The following is a 14,927-nucleotide window of genomic DNA, read 5'->3' on the forward strand; positions in this document are numbered from 1 at the left end:
GATAGCCGCCTCGTTACCAGGTCTCATTGCTTCCTCTTCCACATTTTCAGGTTCGCCATCATTGCAGGACTCTGAAGCAGGACAGGAGGAGGATTATAAAACTTTTCTGGTTGACTGGATGCCGGATTACTGTCACCCTGTTTAATTTATTCTGCCAGATATTAAAGAAGAAGTGCAGAGTGAGGATGGTATCGCCCCCTCAGGCTGTCAGGGGTATGACATGGATCATATCTGTGTATTTCAGGCGTGTCCCCATGAGTTGATTTTGCAGCCGTGGTGACGGCTGCATGTGCAGGTGGAGAGAATTTGTTGCCGCAGCCATATCAACAGAAGGAGCAGACTCATCAGAGTGGGTGTCGGCGGTGGAGGGGGCAGCGTGGCTCCTTCCTCTTCACAGGGCGGTGATACATTCCTTGTAGGATCCTTACACTGGTGCAATCACTGATCTCTCAGATGACTCTGCGGAGGGCGGTACATATAAGTGCTTCTCACTAGATCAGAATATCATTATTATTATTTATTTATATAGCCCCATTGATTCCATGGTGCTGTACATAATCAAAATGTGAATTTATTTAATTTCTTCAATACAAAAAGTGAAGCTCCTATATTATATAGAGTCATTACACACAGAGGGATCTATTATATAGAGTCATTACACACAGAGGGATCTATTATATAGAGTCATTACACGCAGAGGGATCTATTATATAGAGTCATTACAGAGGGATCTATTATATAGAGTCATTACAGAGGGATCTATTATATAAAGTCATTACACGCAGAGGGATCTATTATATAGAGTCATTACACACAGAGGGATCTATTATATAGAGTCATTACACGCAGAGGTATCTATTATATAGAGTCATTATACACAGAGGGATCTATTATTTAGAGTCATTACACGCAGAGGGATCTATTATATAGAGTCATTACACACAGAGGGATCTATTACATAGAGTCATTACATGCAGATGGATCTATTATATAGAGTCATTACACACAGAGGGATCTATTATATATAGTCATTACACGCAGAGGGATCTATTATAGAGTCATTACAAACAGAGGGATCTATTATATAGAGTCATTACACGCAGAGGGATCTATTATATAGAGTCATTACACGCAGAGGGATCTATTATATAGAGTCATTACACGCAGAGGGATCTATTATATAGAGTCATTACACGCAGAGGGATCTATTATATAGAGTCATTACGCGCAGAGGGATCTATTATATAGAGTCATTACACGCAGAGGGATCTATTATAGAGTCATTACATGCAGAGGGATCTATTATATAGAGTCATTACACGCAGAGGGATATATTATATAGAGTCATTACACGCAGAGTGATCTATTATATAGAGTCATTACACGCAGAGGGATTTATTATATACAGTCATTACACGCAGAGTGATCTATTATATAGAGTCATTGCACGCAGAGGGATCTATTATATAGAGTCATTACACGCAGAGTGATCTATTATATAGAGTCATTGCACGCAGAGGGATCTATTATATAGAGTCATTACACGCAGAGGGATCTATTATATAGAGTCATTGCACGCAGAGGGATCTATTATATAGAGTCATTACACGCAGAGGGATCTATTATATAGAGTCATTGCACGCAGAGGGATCTATTATATAGAGTCATTACACGCAGAGGGATCTATTATATAGAGTCATTGCACGCAGAGGGATCTATTATATAGAGTCATTACACGCAGAGGGATCTATTATATAGAGTCATTGCACGCAGAGGGATCTATTATATAGAGTCATTACACGCAGAGGGATCTATTATATAGAGTCATTACACGCAGAGGGATCTATTATATAGAGTCATTACACACAGAGGGATCTATTATATAGAGTCATTACACGCAGAGGGATCTATTATATAGAGTCATTACACGCAGAGGGATCTATTATATAGAGTCATTACACGCAGAGGGATCTATTATATAGAGTCATTACGCGCAGAGGGATCTATTATATAGAGTCATTACGCACAGAGGGATCTATTATATAGAGTCATTACGCGCAGAGGGATCTATTATATAGAGTCATTACGCGCAGAGGGATCTATTATATAGAGTCATTACGCGCAGAGGGATCTATTATATAGAGTCATTACGCGCAGAGGGATCTATTATATAGAGTCATTACGCGCAGAGTAATCTATTATATAGAGTCATTACGCGCAGAGGGATCTATTATATAGAGTCATTACACACAGAGGGATCTATTATATAGAGTCATTACACGCAGAGGGATCTATTCTATAGAGTCATTACACGCAGAGGGATCTATTATATAGAGTCATTACACACAGGGATCTATTCTATAGAGTCATTACACGCAGAGGGATCTATTATATAGAGTCACTACACACAGAGGGATCTATTCTATAGAGTCATTACACGCAGAGGGATCTATTATATAGAGTCACTACACACAGAGGGATCTATTATAGAGTCATTACACACAGAGGGATCTATTATATAGAGTCATTACACGCAGAGGGATATATTATATAGAGTCATTACACGCAGAGGGATCTATTATATAGAGTCACTACACGCAGAGGGATCTATTATATAGAGTCATTACACGCAGAGGGATCTATTATATAGAGTCACTACACACAGAGGGATCTATTATATAGAGTCATTACACACAGAGGGATCTATTATATAGAGTCACTACACGCAGAGGGATCTATTATATAGAGTCATTACACACAGAGGGATCTATTATATAGCGTCACTACACACAGAGGGATCTATTATATAGAGTCATTACACACAGAGGGATCTATTATATAGAGTCATTACACACAGAGGGATCTATTATATAAAGTCATTACACACAGAGGGATCTATTATATAGCGTCACTACACGCAGAGGGATCTATTATATAGTCATTACACACAGAGGGATCTATTATATAAAGTCATTACACACAGAGGGATCTATTATATAGAGTCATTACACGCAGAGGGATCTATTATATAGTCACTACACGCAGAGGGATCTATTATATAGAGTCATTACACGCAGCGTGATCTATTATATAGAGTCACTACAAACAGAGGGATCTATTATATAGAGTCATTACACGCAGAGTGATCTATTATATAGAGTCACTACACGCAGAGGGATCTATTATATAGAGTCATTACACACAGAGTGATCTATTATATAGAGTCACTACACGCAGAGGGATCTATTATATAGAGTCATTACACACAGAGGGATCTATTATATAGAGTCATTACACGCAGAGGGATCTATTATATAGAGTCATTACACACAGAGGGATCTATTATATAGAGTCATTACACGCAGAGGGATCTATTATATAGAGTCACTACACACAGAGGGATCTATTATATAGAGTCATTACACACAGAGAGATCTATTATATAGAGTCATTACACACAGAGAGATCTATTATATAGAGTCACTACACACAGAGGGATCTATTATATAGAGTCACTACACGCAGAGGGATGTATTATATAGAGTCATTACACACAGAGTGATCTATTATATTGAGTCACTACACACAGAGGGATCTATTATATAGAGTCATTACACACAGAGGGATCTATTATATAGAGTCATTACACGCAGAGGGATCTATTATATAGAGTCATTACACGCTGAGGGATCTATTATATAGAGTCACTACACGCAGAGGGATCTATTATATAGAGTCATTACACACAGAGGGATCTATTATATAGAGTCATTACACGCAGAGGGATCTATTATATAGAGTCATTACACACAGAGGGATCTATTATATAGAGTCACTACACACAGAGGGATCTATTATATAGAGTCATTACACACAGAGAGATCTATTATATAGAGTCATTACACACAGAGAGATCTATTATATAGAGTCACTACACACAGAGGGATCTATTATATAGAGTCACTACACGCAGAGGGATGTATTATATAGAGTCATTACACACAGAGTGATCTATTATATTGAGTCACTACACACAGAGGGATCTATTATATAGAGTCATTACACACAGAGGGATCTATTATATAGAGTCACTACACGCAGAGGGATCTATTATATAGAGTCATTACACACAGAGTGATCTATTATATAGAGTCACTACACGCAGAGGGATCTATTATATAGAGTCATTACACACAGAGGGATCTATTATATAGAGTCATTACACGCAGAGGGATCTATTATATAGAGTCATTACACACAGAGGGATCTATTATATAGAGTCATTACACGCAGAGGGATCTATTATATAGAGTCACTACACACAGAGGGATCTATTATATAGAGTCATTACACACAGAGAGATCTATTATATAGAGTCATTACACACAGAGAGATCTATTATATAGAGTCACTACACACAGAGGGATCTATTATATAGAGTCACTACACGCAGAGGGATGTATTATATAGAGTCATTACACACAGAGTGATCTATTATATTGAGTCACTACACACAGAGGGATCTATTATATAGAGTCATTACACACAGAGGGATCTATTATATAGAGTCATTACACGCAGAGGGATCTATTATATAGAGTCATTACACGCTGAGGGATCTATTATATAGAGTCACTACACGCAGAGGGATCTATTATATAGAGTCATTACACACAGAGGGATCTATTATATAGAGTCATTACACGCAGAGGGATCTATTATATAGAGTCATTACACACAGAGGGATCTATTATATAGAGTCATTACACACAGAGAGATCTATTATATAGAGTCACTACACACAGAGGGATCTATTATATAGAGTCACTACACGCAGAGGGATGTATTATATAGAGTCATTACACACAGAGTGATCTATTATATTGAGTCACTACACACAGAGGGATCTATTATATAGAGTCATTACACACAGAGGGATCTATTATATAGAGTCATTACACACAGAGGGATCTATTATAGAGTCATTACACACAGAGGGATCTATTATATAGAGTCATTACATGCAGAGTGATCTATTATATAGAGTCACTACACGCAGAGGGATCTATTATATAGAGTCATTACACACAGAGTGATCTATTATATAGAGTCACTACACACAGAGGGATCTATTATATAGAGTCATTACACACAGAGAGATCTATTATATAGAGTCATTACACACAGAGGGATCTATTATAGAGTCATTACACACAGAGGGATCTATTATATAGAGTCATTACACGCAGAGGGATCTATTATATAGAGTCATTACACGCTGAGGGATCTATTATATAGAGTCACTACACGCAGAGGGATCTATTATATAGAGTCATTACACACAGAGGGATCTATTATATAGAGTCATTACACGCAGAGGGATCTATTATATAGAGTCATTACACACAGAGGGATCTATTATATAGAGTCATTACACACAGAGGGATCTATTATATAGAGTCACTACACACAGAGGGATCTATTATATAGAGTCACTACACGCAGAGGGATGTATTATATAGAGTCATTACACACAGAGTGATCTATTATATAGAGTCATTACACACAGAGGGATCTATTATATAGAGTCATTACACACAGAGGGATCTATTATATAGAGTCATTACACGCAGAGTGATCTATTATATAGAGTCACTACACACAGAGGGATCTATTATATAGAGTCATTACACACAGAGTGATCTATTATATAGAGTCATTACACACAGAGGGATCTATTATATAGAGTCATTACACACAGAGGGATCTATTATATAGAGTCATTACACAGATGGATCTATTATAGAGTCATTACACACAGAGGGATGTATTATATAGAGTCATTACACACAGAGGGATCTATTATATAGAGTCATTACACACAGAGGGATCTATTATATAGAGTCATTACACACAGAGGGATCTATTATATAGAGTCATTACACACAGATGGATCTATTATAGAGTCATTGCACACAGAGGGATGTATTATATAGAGTCATTACACACAGAGGGATCTATTATATAGAGCCATTACACACAGAGGGATCTATTATATAGAGTCATTACACACAGAGTGATCTATTATATAGAGTCACTACACACAGAGGGATCTATTATATAGAGCCATTACACACAGAGGGATCTATTATATAGAGTCATTACACACAGAGGGATCTATTATATAGAGTCATTACACACAGAGGGATCTATTATATAGAGTCATTACACACAGAGGGATCTATTATATAGAGTCATTACACACAGATGGATCTATTATAGAGTCATTACACACAGAGGGATGTATTATATAGAGTCATTACACACAGAGGGATCTATTATATAGAGCCATTACACACAGAGGGATCTATTATATAGAGTCATTACACACAGAGTGATCTATTATATAGAGTCATTACACACAGAGGGATCTATTATATAGAGCCATTACACACAGAGGGATCTATTATATAGAGTCATTACACACAGAGTGATCTATTATATAGAGTCACTACACACAGAGGGATCTATTATATAGAGTCATTACACACAGAGTGATCTATTATATAGAGTCATTACACACAGAGGGATCTATTATACAGAGTCATTACACACAGAGTGATCTATTATATAGAGTCATTACATGCAGAGGGATCTATTATATAGAGCCATTACACACAGAGGGATCTATTATATAGAGTCATTACACACAGAGTGATCTATTATATAGAGTCATTACACACAGAGGGATCTATTATATAGAGTCATTACACACAGAGTGATCTATTATATAGAGTCATTACACACAGAGGGATCTATTATATAGAGTCATTACACACAGAGGGATCTATTATATAGAGTCATTACACACAGAGGGATCTATTATATAGAGTCATTACACGCAGAGTGATCTATTATATAGAGTCATTACACGCAGAGGGATCTATTTCACGTGTTTATTTCTGTTGATGTTGATGATTATGGCTTACAGCCAATGAAAACACCAAAGTCATTATCTCAGTAAATTAGAATACTTTATAACAACAGCTTTAAAAAATCCGAAATGTTGTCCTACTGAATTGTCTGTTCAGTAAATGCCTCAATACTTGGCCAGGCTCCTTGTGCATCAATTACTGCATCAATTCGGCAATGTGGCATGGAGGGATCAGCCTGTGGCATGGAGGGATCAGCCTGTGGCCCTGCTGAGGTGTTATGGAAGCCCAGGTGGCTTTGATAGCAGCCTTCAGCTCGTCTGCATTGTTGGCTCTGGGGTCTCTCATCTTCCTCTTGACAATACCCCATAGATTCTCTATAATAGATTCTCTATGGGGTTAAGGTCAGGCGAGTTTGCTGCCAATCAAGCACAGTGATACTGTTGTGTGTAAACCAGGTATTGGTACTTTTGGCAGTGTGGACAGGGGCCAAGTCCTGCTGGAGAATGACATTTCCATCTCCAAAAAGCTTGTCAGCAGAGGGAAGCCTGAAGTGCTGTAAAATGTCCTGGTAGACGGCTGCGCTGACTTTGGTCTTGATAAAACACAGTGGACCTCCACCAGCAGATGACATGGCCCCCAAACCATCACTGATTGTGGAGACTTCACACTAGACCTCCAGCAGCTTGGATTGTGGCCTCTCCACTCTTCCCCCAGACTCTGGGACCTCGTGGAGTGTGTCAATGACTGCCTCTTGGACATCTGTCAAGTCAGCAGTCTACCCCATGATTGTGGAGCCTACTGAAACAGACTAAGGGACCTATTTAAACGCTTAGGAAGCCTTTGCAGGTGTTTTTTGTTAATTATTTCAATTTACTGAGATAAAGACTTTTGTGTTGTCATTGGCTGTAAGCCATAATCATCAACATTAACAGAAATAAACACTTGGAATAGATCACTCTGTGTGTAATGACTCTATATAATAGATCCCTCTGTGTGTAATGACTCTATATAATAGATCCCTCTGTGTGTAATGACTCTATATAATAGATCCCTCTGTGTGTAATGACTTTATATAATAGATCCCTCTGTGTGTAATGACTCTATATAATAGATCCCTCTGTGTGTAATGACTCTATATAATAGATCCCTCTGTGTGTGATGACTCTATATAATAGATCCCTCTGTGTGTAATGACTCTATAAAATAGATCCCTCTGCGTGTAATGACTCTATATAATAGATCCCTCTGTGTGTAATGACTCTATATAATAGATCCCTCTGCGTGTAATGACTCTATAATAGATCCCTCTGTGTGTAATGACTCTATATAATAGATCCCTCTGTGTGTAATGACTCTATAATAGATCCCTCTGTGTGTAATGACTCTATATAATAGATCCCTCTGTGTGTAATGACTCTATATAATAGATCCCTCTGTGTGTAATGACTCTATAAAATAGATCCCTCTGTGTGTGATGACTCTATATAATAGATCCCTCTGTGTGTAATGACTCTATATAATAGATCCCTCTGTGTGTAATGACTTTATATAATAGATCCCTCTGTGTGTAATGACTCTAAATAATAGATCCCTCTGTGTGTAATGACTCTATATAATAGATCCCTCTGTGTGTGATGACTCTATATAATAGATCCCTCTGTGTGTAATGACTCTATAAAATAGATCCCTCTGCGTGTAATGACTCTATATAATAGATCCCTCTCTGTGTAATGACTCTATATAATAGATCCCTCTGCGTGTAATGACTCTATAATAGATCCCTCTGTGTGTAATGACTCTATATAATAGATCCCTCTGTGTGTAATGACTCTATAATAGATCCCTCTGTGTGTAATGACTCTATATAATAGATCCCTCTGTGTGTAATGACTCTATATAATAGATCCCTCTGTGTGTAATGACTCTATAAAATAGATCCCTCTGTGTGTGATGACTCTATATAATAGATCCCTCTGTGTGTAATGACTCTATATAATAGATCCCTCTGCGTGTAATGACTCTATATAATAGATCCCTCTGTGTGTAATGACTCTATATAATAGATCTCTCTGTGTGTAATGACTCTATATAATAGATCACTCTGTGTGTAATGACTCTATATAATAGATCCCTCTGCGTGTAATTACTCTATATAATAGATCCCTCTGTGCGTAATGACTCTATATAATAGATCCCTCTGCGTGTAATTACTCTATATAATAGATCCCTCTGTGTGTAATGACTCTATATAATAGATCACTGTCTGTAATGACTCTATATAATAGATCACTCTGTGTGTAATGACTCTATATAATAGATCCCTCTGTGTGTAATGACTCTATATAATAGATCCCTGTGTGTAATGACTCTATGTAACAGATCCCTCTGCATGTAATGACTCTAAATAATAGATCCCTCTGTGTGTAATGACTCTATATAATAGATCCCTCTGTGTGTAATGACTCTATATAATAGATCACTCTGTGTGTAATGACTCTATATAATAGATCACTCTGTGTGTAATGACTCTATATAATAGATCCCTCTGCGTGTAATGACTCTATATAATAGATCACTCTGTGTGTAATGACTCTATATAATAGATCCCTCTGTGTGTAATGACTCTATATAATAGATCCCTCTGCGTGTAATGACTCTATATAATAGATCACTCTGTGTGTAATGACTCTATATAATAGATCCCTCTGTGTGTAATGACGCTATATAATAGATCCCTCTGCGTGTAATGACTCTATATAATAGATCCCTCTGCGTGTAATGACTCTATATAATAGATCCCTCTGTGTGTAATGACTCTATAAAATAGATCCCTGCGGGTAATGACTCTATATAATAGATCCCTCTGTGTGTAATGACTATATATAATAGATCCCTCTGTGCGTAATGACTCTATATAATAGATCCTTCTGTGTGTAATGACTCTATATAATAGATCCCTCTGTGTGTAATGACTCTATATAATAGATCCCTCTGTGTGTAATGACTCTATATAATAGATCCATCTGCGTGTAATGACTCTATATAATAGATCACTCTGTGTGTAATGACTCTATATAATAGATCCCTCTGCGTGTAATGACTCTATATAATAGATCCCTCTGTGTGTAATGACTCTATATAATAGATCCCTCTGCGTGTAATGACTCTATATAATAGATCCCTCTGTGTGTAATGACTCTATATAATAGATCCCTCTGTGTGTAATGACTCTATATAATAGATCGCTCTGCGTGTAATGACTCTATATAATAGATCTCTCTGTGTGTAATGACTCTATACAATAGATCCCTCTGCGTGTAATGACTCTATATAATAGATCCCTCTGTGTGTAATGACTCTATATAATAGATCCCTCTGTGTGTAATGACTCTATATAATAGATCCCTCTGCGTGTAATGACTCTATATAATAGATCCCTCTGTGTGTTATGACTCTATATAATTGATCGCTCTGCGTGTAATGACTCTATATAATAGATCCCTCTGTGTGTAATGACTCTGTATAATAGATCCCTCTGCGTGTAATGACTCTATATAATAGATCCCTCTGTGTGTAATGACTCTGTATAATAGATCCCTCTGCGTGTAATGACTCTATATAATAGATCCCTCTGCGTGTAATGACTCTATATAATAGATCCCTCTGTGTGTAATGACTCTATATAATAGATCCCTCTGTGTGTAATGACTCTATATAATAGATCCATCTGCGTGTAATGACTCTATATAATAGATCACTCTGGGTGTAATGACTATATAATAGATCACTCTGTGTGTAATGACTCTATATAATAGATCACTCTGTGTGTAATGACTCTATATAATAGATCCCTCTGCGTATAATGACTCTATATAATAGATCACTCTGTGTGTAATGGCTCTATATAATAGATCCCTCTGCGTGTAATGACGCTATATAATAGATCCCTCTGTGTGTAATGACTCTATATAATAGATCCCTCTGCGTGTAATGACTCTATATAATAGATCCCTCTGCGTGTAATGACTCTATATAATAGATCCCTCTGCGTGTAATGACTCTATATAATAGATCCCTCTGCGTGTATTGACTCTATATAATAGATCCCTCTGCGTGTAATGACTCTATATAATAGATCCCTCTGTGTGTAATGACTCTATATAATAGATCCCTCTGCGTGTAATGACTCTATATAATAGATCCCTCTGTGTGTAATGACTCTATATAATAGATCCCTGTGTGTAATGACTCTATATAATAGATCCCTCTGCATGTAATGACTCTATATAATAGATCCCTCTGTGTGTAATGACTCTATATTATAGATCGCTCTGCGTGTAATGACTCTATATAATAGATCCCTCTGTGTGTAATGACTCTATATAATAGATCCCTCTGCGTGTAATGACTCTATATAATAGATCCCTCTGTGTGTAATGACTCTATATAATAGATCCCTCTGCGTGTAATGACTCTATATAATAGATCCCTCTGTGTGTAATGACTCTATATAATAGATCCCTCTGTGTGTAATGACTCTATATAATAGATCGCTCTGCGTGTAATGACTCTATATAATAGATCTCTCTGTGTGTAATGACTCTATATAATAGATCCCTCTGCGTGTAATGACTCTATATAATAGATCCCTCTGTGTGTAATGACTCTATATAATAGATCCCTCTGCGTGTAATGACTCTATATAATAGATCCCTCTGTGTGTAATGACTCTATATAATAGATCCCTCTGCGTGTAATGACTCTATAATAGATCCCTCTGTGTGTAATGACTCTATATAATAGATCCCTCTGTGTGTAATGACTCTATAATAGATCCCTCTGTGTGTAATGACTCTATATAATAGATCCCTCTGTGTGTAATGACTCTATATAATAGATCCCTCTGTGTGTAATGACTCTATAAAATATATCCCTCTGTGTGTGATGACTCTATATAATAGATCCCTCTGTGTGTAATGACTCTATATAATAGATCCCTCTGTGTGTAATGACTTTATATAATAGATCCCTCTGTGTGTAATGACTCTATATAATAGATCCCTCTGTGTGTAATGACTCTATATAATAGATCCCTCTGTGTGTGATGACTCTATATAATAGATCCCTCTGTGTGTAATGACTCTATAAAATAGATCCCTCTGCGTGTAATGACTCTATATAATAGATCCCTCCGTGTGTAATGACTCTATATAATAGATCCCTCTGCGTGTAATGACTCTATAATAGATCCCTCTGTGTGTAATGACTCTATATAATAGATCCCTCTGTGTGTAATGACTCTATAATAGATCCCTCTGTGTGTAATGACTCTATATAATAGATCCCTCTGTGTGTAATGACTCTATATAATAGATCCCTCTGTGTGTAATGACTCTATAAAATAGATCCCTCTGTGTGTGATGACTCTATATAATAGATCCCTCTGTGTGTAATGACTCTATATAATAGATCCCTCTGCGTGTAATGACTCTATATAATAGATCCCTCTGTGTGTAATGACTCTATATAATAGATCTCTCTGTGTGTAATGACTCTATATAATAGATCACTCTGTGTGTAATGACTCTATATAATAGATCCCTCTGCGTGTAATTACTCTATATAATAGATCCCTCTGTGCGTAATGACTCTATATAATAGATCCCTCTGCGTGTAATTACTCTATATAATAGATCCCTCTGTGTGTAATGACTCTATATAATAGATCACTGTCTGTAATGACTCTATATAATAGATCACTCTGTGTGTAATGACTCTATATAATAGATCCCTCTGTGTGTAATGACTCTATATAATAGATCCCTGTGTGTAATGACTCTATGTAACAGATCCCTCTGCATGTAATGACTCTAAATAATAGATCCCTCTGTGTGTAATGACTCTATATAATAGATCCCTCTGTGTGTAATGACTCTATATAATAGATCACTCTGTGTGTAATGACTCTATATAATAGATCACTCTGTGTGTAATGACTCTATATAATAGATCCCTCTGCGTGTAATGACTCTATATAATAGATCACTCTGTGTGTAATGACTCTATATAATAGATCCCTCTGTGTGTAATGACTCTATATAATAGATCCCTCTGCGTGTAATGACTCTATATAATAGATCCCTCTGTGTGTAATGACTCTATATAATAGATCGCTCTGCGTGTAATGACTCTATATAATAGATCTCTCTGTGTGTAATGACTCTATACAATAGATCCCTCTGCGTGTAATGACTCTATATAATAGATCCCTCTGTGTGTAATGACTCTATATAATAGATCCCTCTGTGTGTAATGACTCTATATAATAGATCCCTCTGCGTGTAATGACTCTATATAATAGATCCCTCTGTGTGTTATGACTCTATATAATTGATCGCTCTGCGTGTAATGACTCTATATAATAGATCCCTCTGTGTGTAATGACTCTGTATAATAGATCCCTCTGCGTGTAATGACTCTATATAATAGATCCCTCTGTGTGTAATGACTCTGTATAATAGATCCCTCTGCGTGTAATGACTCTATATAATAGATCCCTCTGCGTGTAATGACTCTATATAATAGATCCCTCTGTGTGTAATGACTCTATATAATAGATCCCTCTGTGTGTAATGACTCTATATAATAGATCCATCTGCGTGTAATGACTCTATATAATAGATCACTCTGGGTGTAATGACTATATAATAGATCACTCTGTGTGTAATGACTCTATATAATAGATCACTCTGTGTGTAATGACTCTATATAATAGATCCCTCTGCGTATAATGACTCTATATAATAGATCACTCTGTGTGTAATGGCTCTATATAATAGATCCCTCTGCGTGTAATGACGCTATATAATAGATCCCTCTGTGTGTAATGACTCTATATAATAGATCCCTCTGCGTGTAATGACTCTATATAATAGATCCCTCTGCATGTAATGACTCTATATAATAGATCCCTCTGCGTGTAATGACTCTATATAATAGATCCCTCTGCGTGTATTGACTCTATATAATAGATCCCTCTGCGTGTAATGACTCTATATAATAGATCCCTCTGTGTGTAATGACTCTATATAATAGATCCCTCTGCGTGTAATGACTCTATATAATAGATCCCTCTGTGTGTAATGACTCTATATAATAGATCCCTGTGTGTAATGACTCTATATAATAGATCCCTCTGCAAGTAATGACTCTATATAATAGATCCCTCTGTGTGTAATGACTCTATATTATAGATCGCTCTGCGTGTAATGACTCTATATAATAGATCCCTCTGTGTGTAATGACTCTATATAATAGATCCCTCTGCGTGTAATGACTCTATATAATAGATCCCTCTGTGTGTAATGACTCTATATAATAGATCCCTCTGCGTGTAATGACTCTATATAATAGATCCCTCTGTGTGTAATGACTCTATATAATAGATCCCTCTGTGTGTAATGACTCTATATAATAGATCGCTCTGCGTGTAATGACTCTATATAATAGATCTCTCTGTGTGTAATGACTCTATATAATAGATCCCTCTGCGTGTAATGACTCTATATAATAGATCCCTCTGTGTGTAATGACTCTATATAATAGATCCCTCTGTGTGTAATGACTCTATATAATAGATCCCTCTGCGTGTAATGACTCTATATAATAGATCCCTCTGTGTGTTATGACTCTATATAATTGATCGCTCTGCGTGTAATAACTCTATATAATAGATCCCTCTGTGTGTAATGACTCTGTATAATAGATCCCTCTGCGTGTAATGACTCTATATAATAGATCCCTCTGTGTGTAATGACTCTGTATAATAGATCCCTCTGCGTGTAATGACTCTATATAATAGATCCCTCTGCGTGTAATGACTCTATATAATAGATCCCTCTGTGTGTAATGACTCTATATAATAGATCCCTCTGTGTGTAATGACTCTATATAATAGATCCATCTGCGTGTAATGACTCAATATAATAGATC

Source organism: Phyllobates terribilis, unplaced genomic scaffold, assembly GCF_046119375.1.
Source record: "Phyllobates terribilis strain yellow unplaced genomic scaffold, ASM4611937v1 Scaffold_1__5_contigs__length_1240528914, whole genome shotgun sequence".
Lineage (NCBI taxonomy): Eukaryota > Metazoa > Chordata > Amphibia > Anura > Dendrobatidae > Phyllobates > Phyllobates terribilis.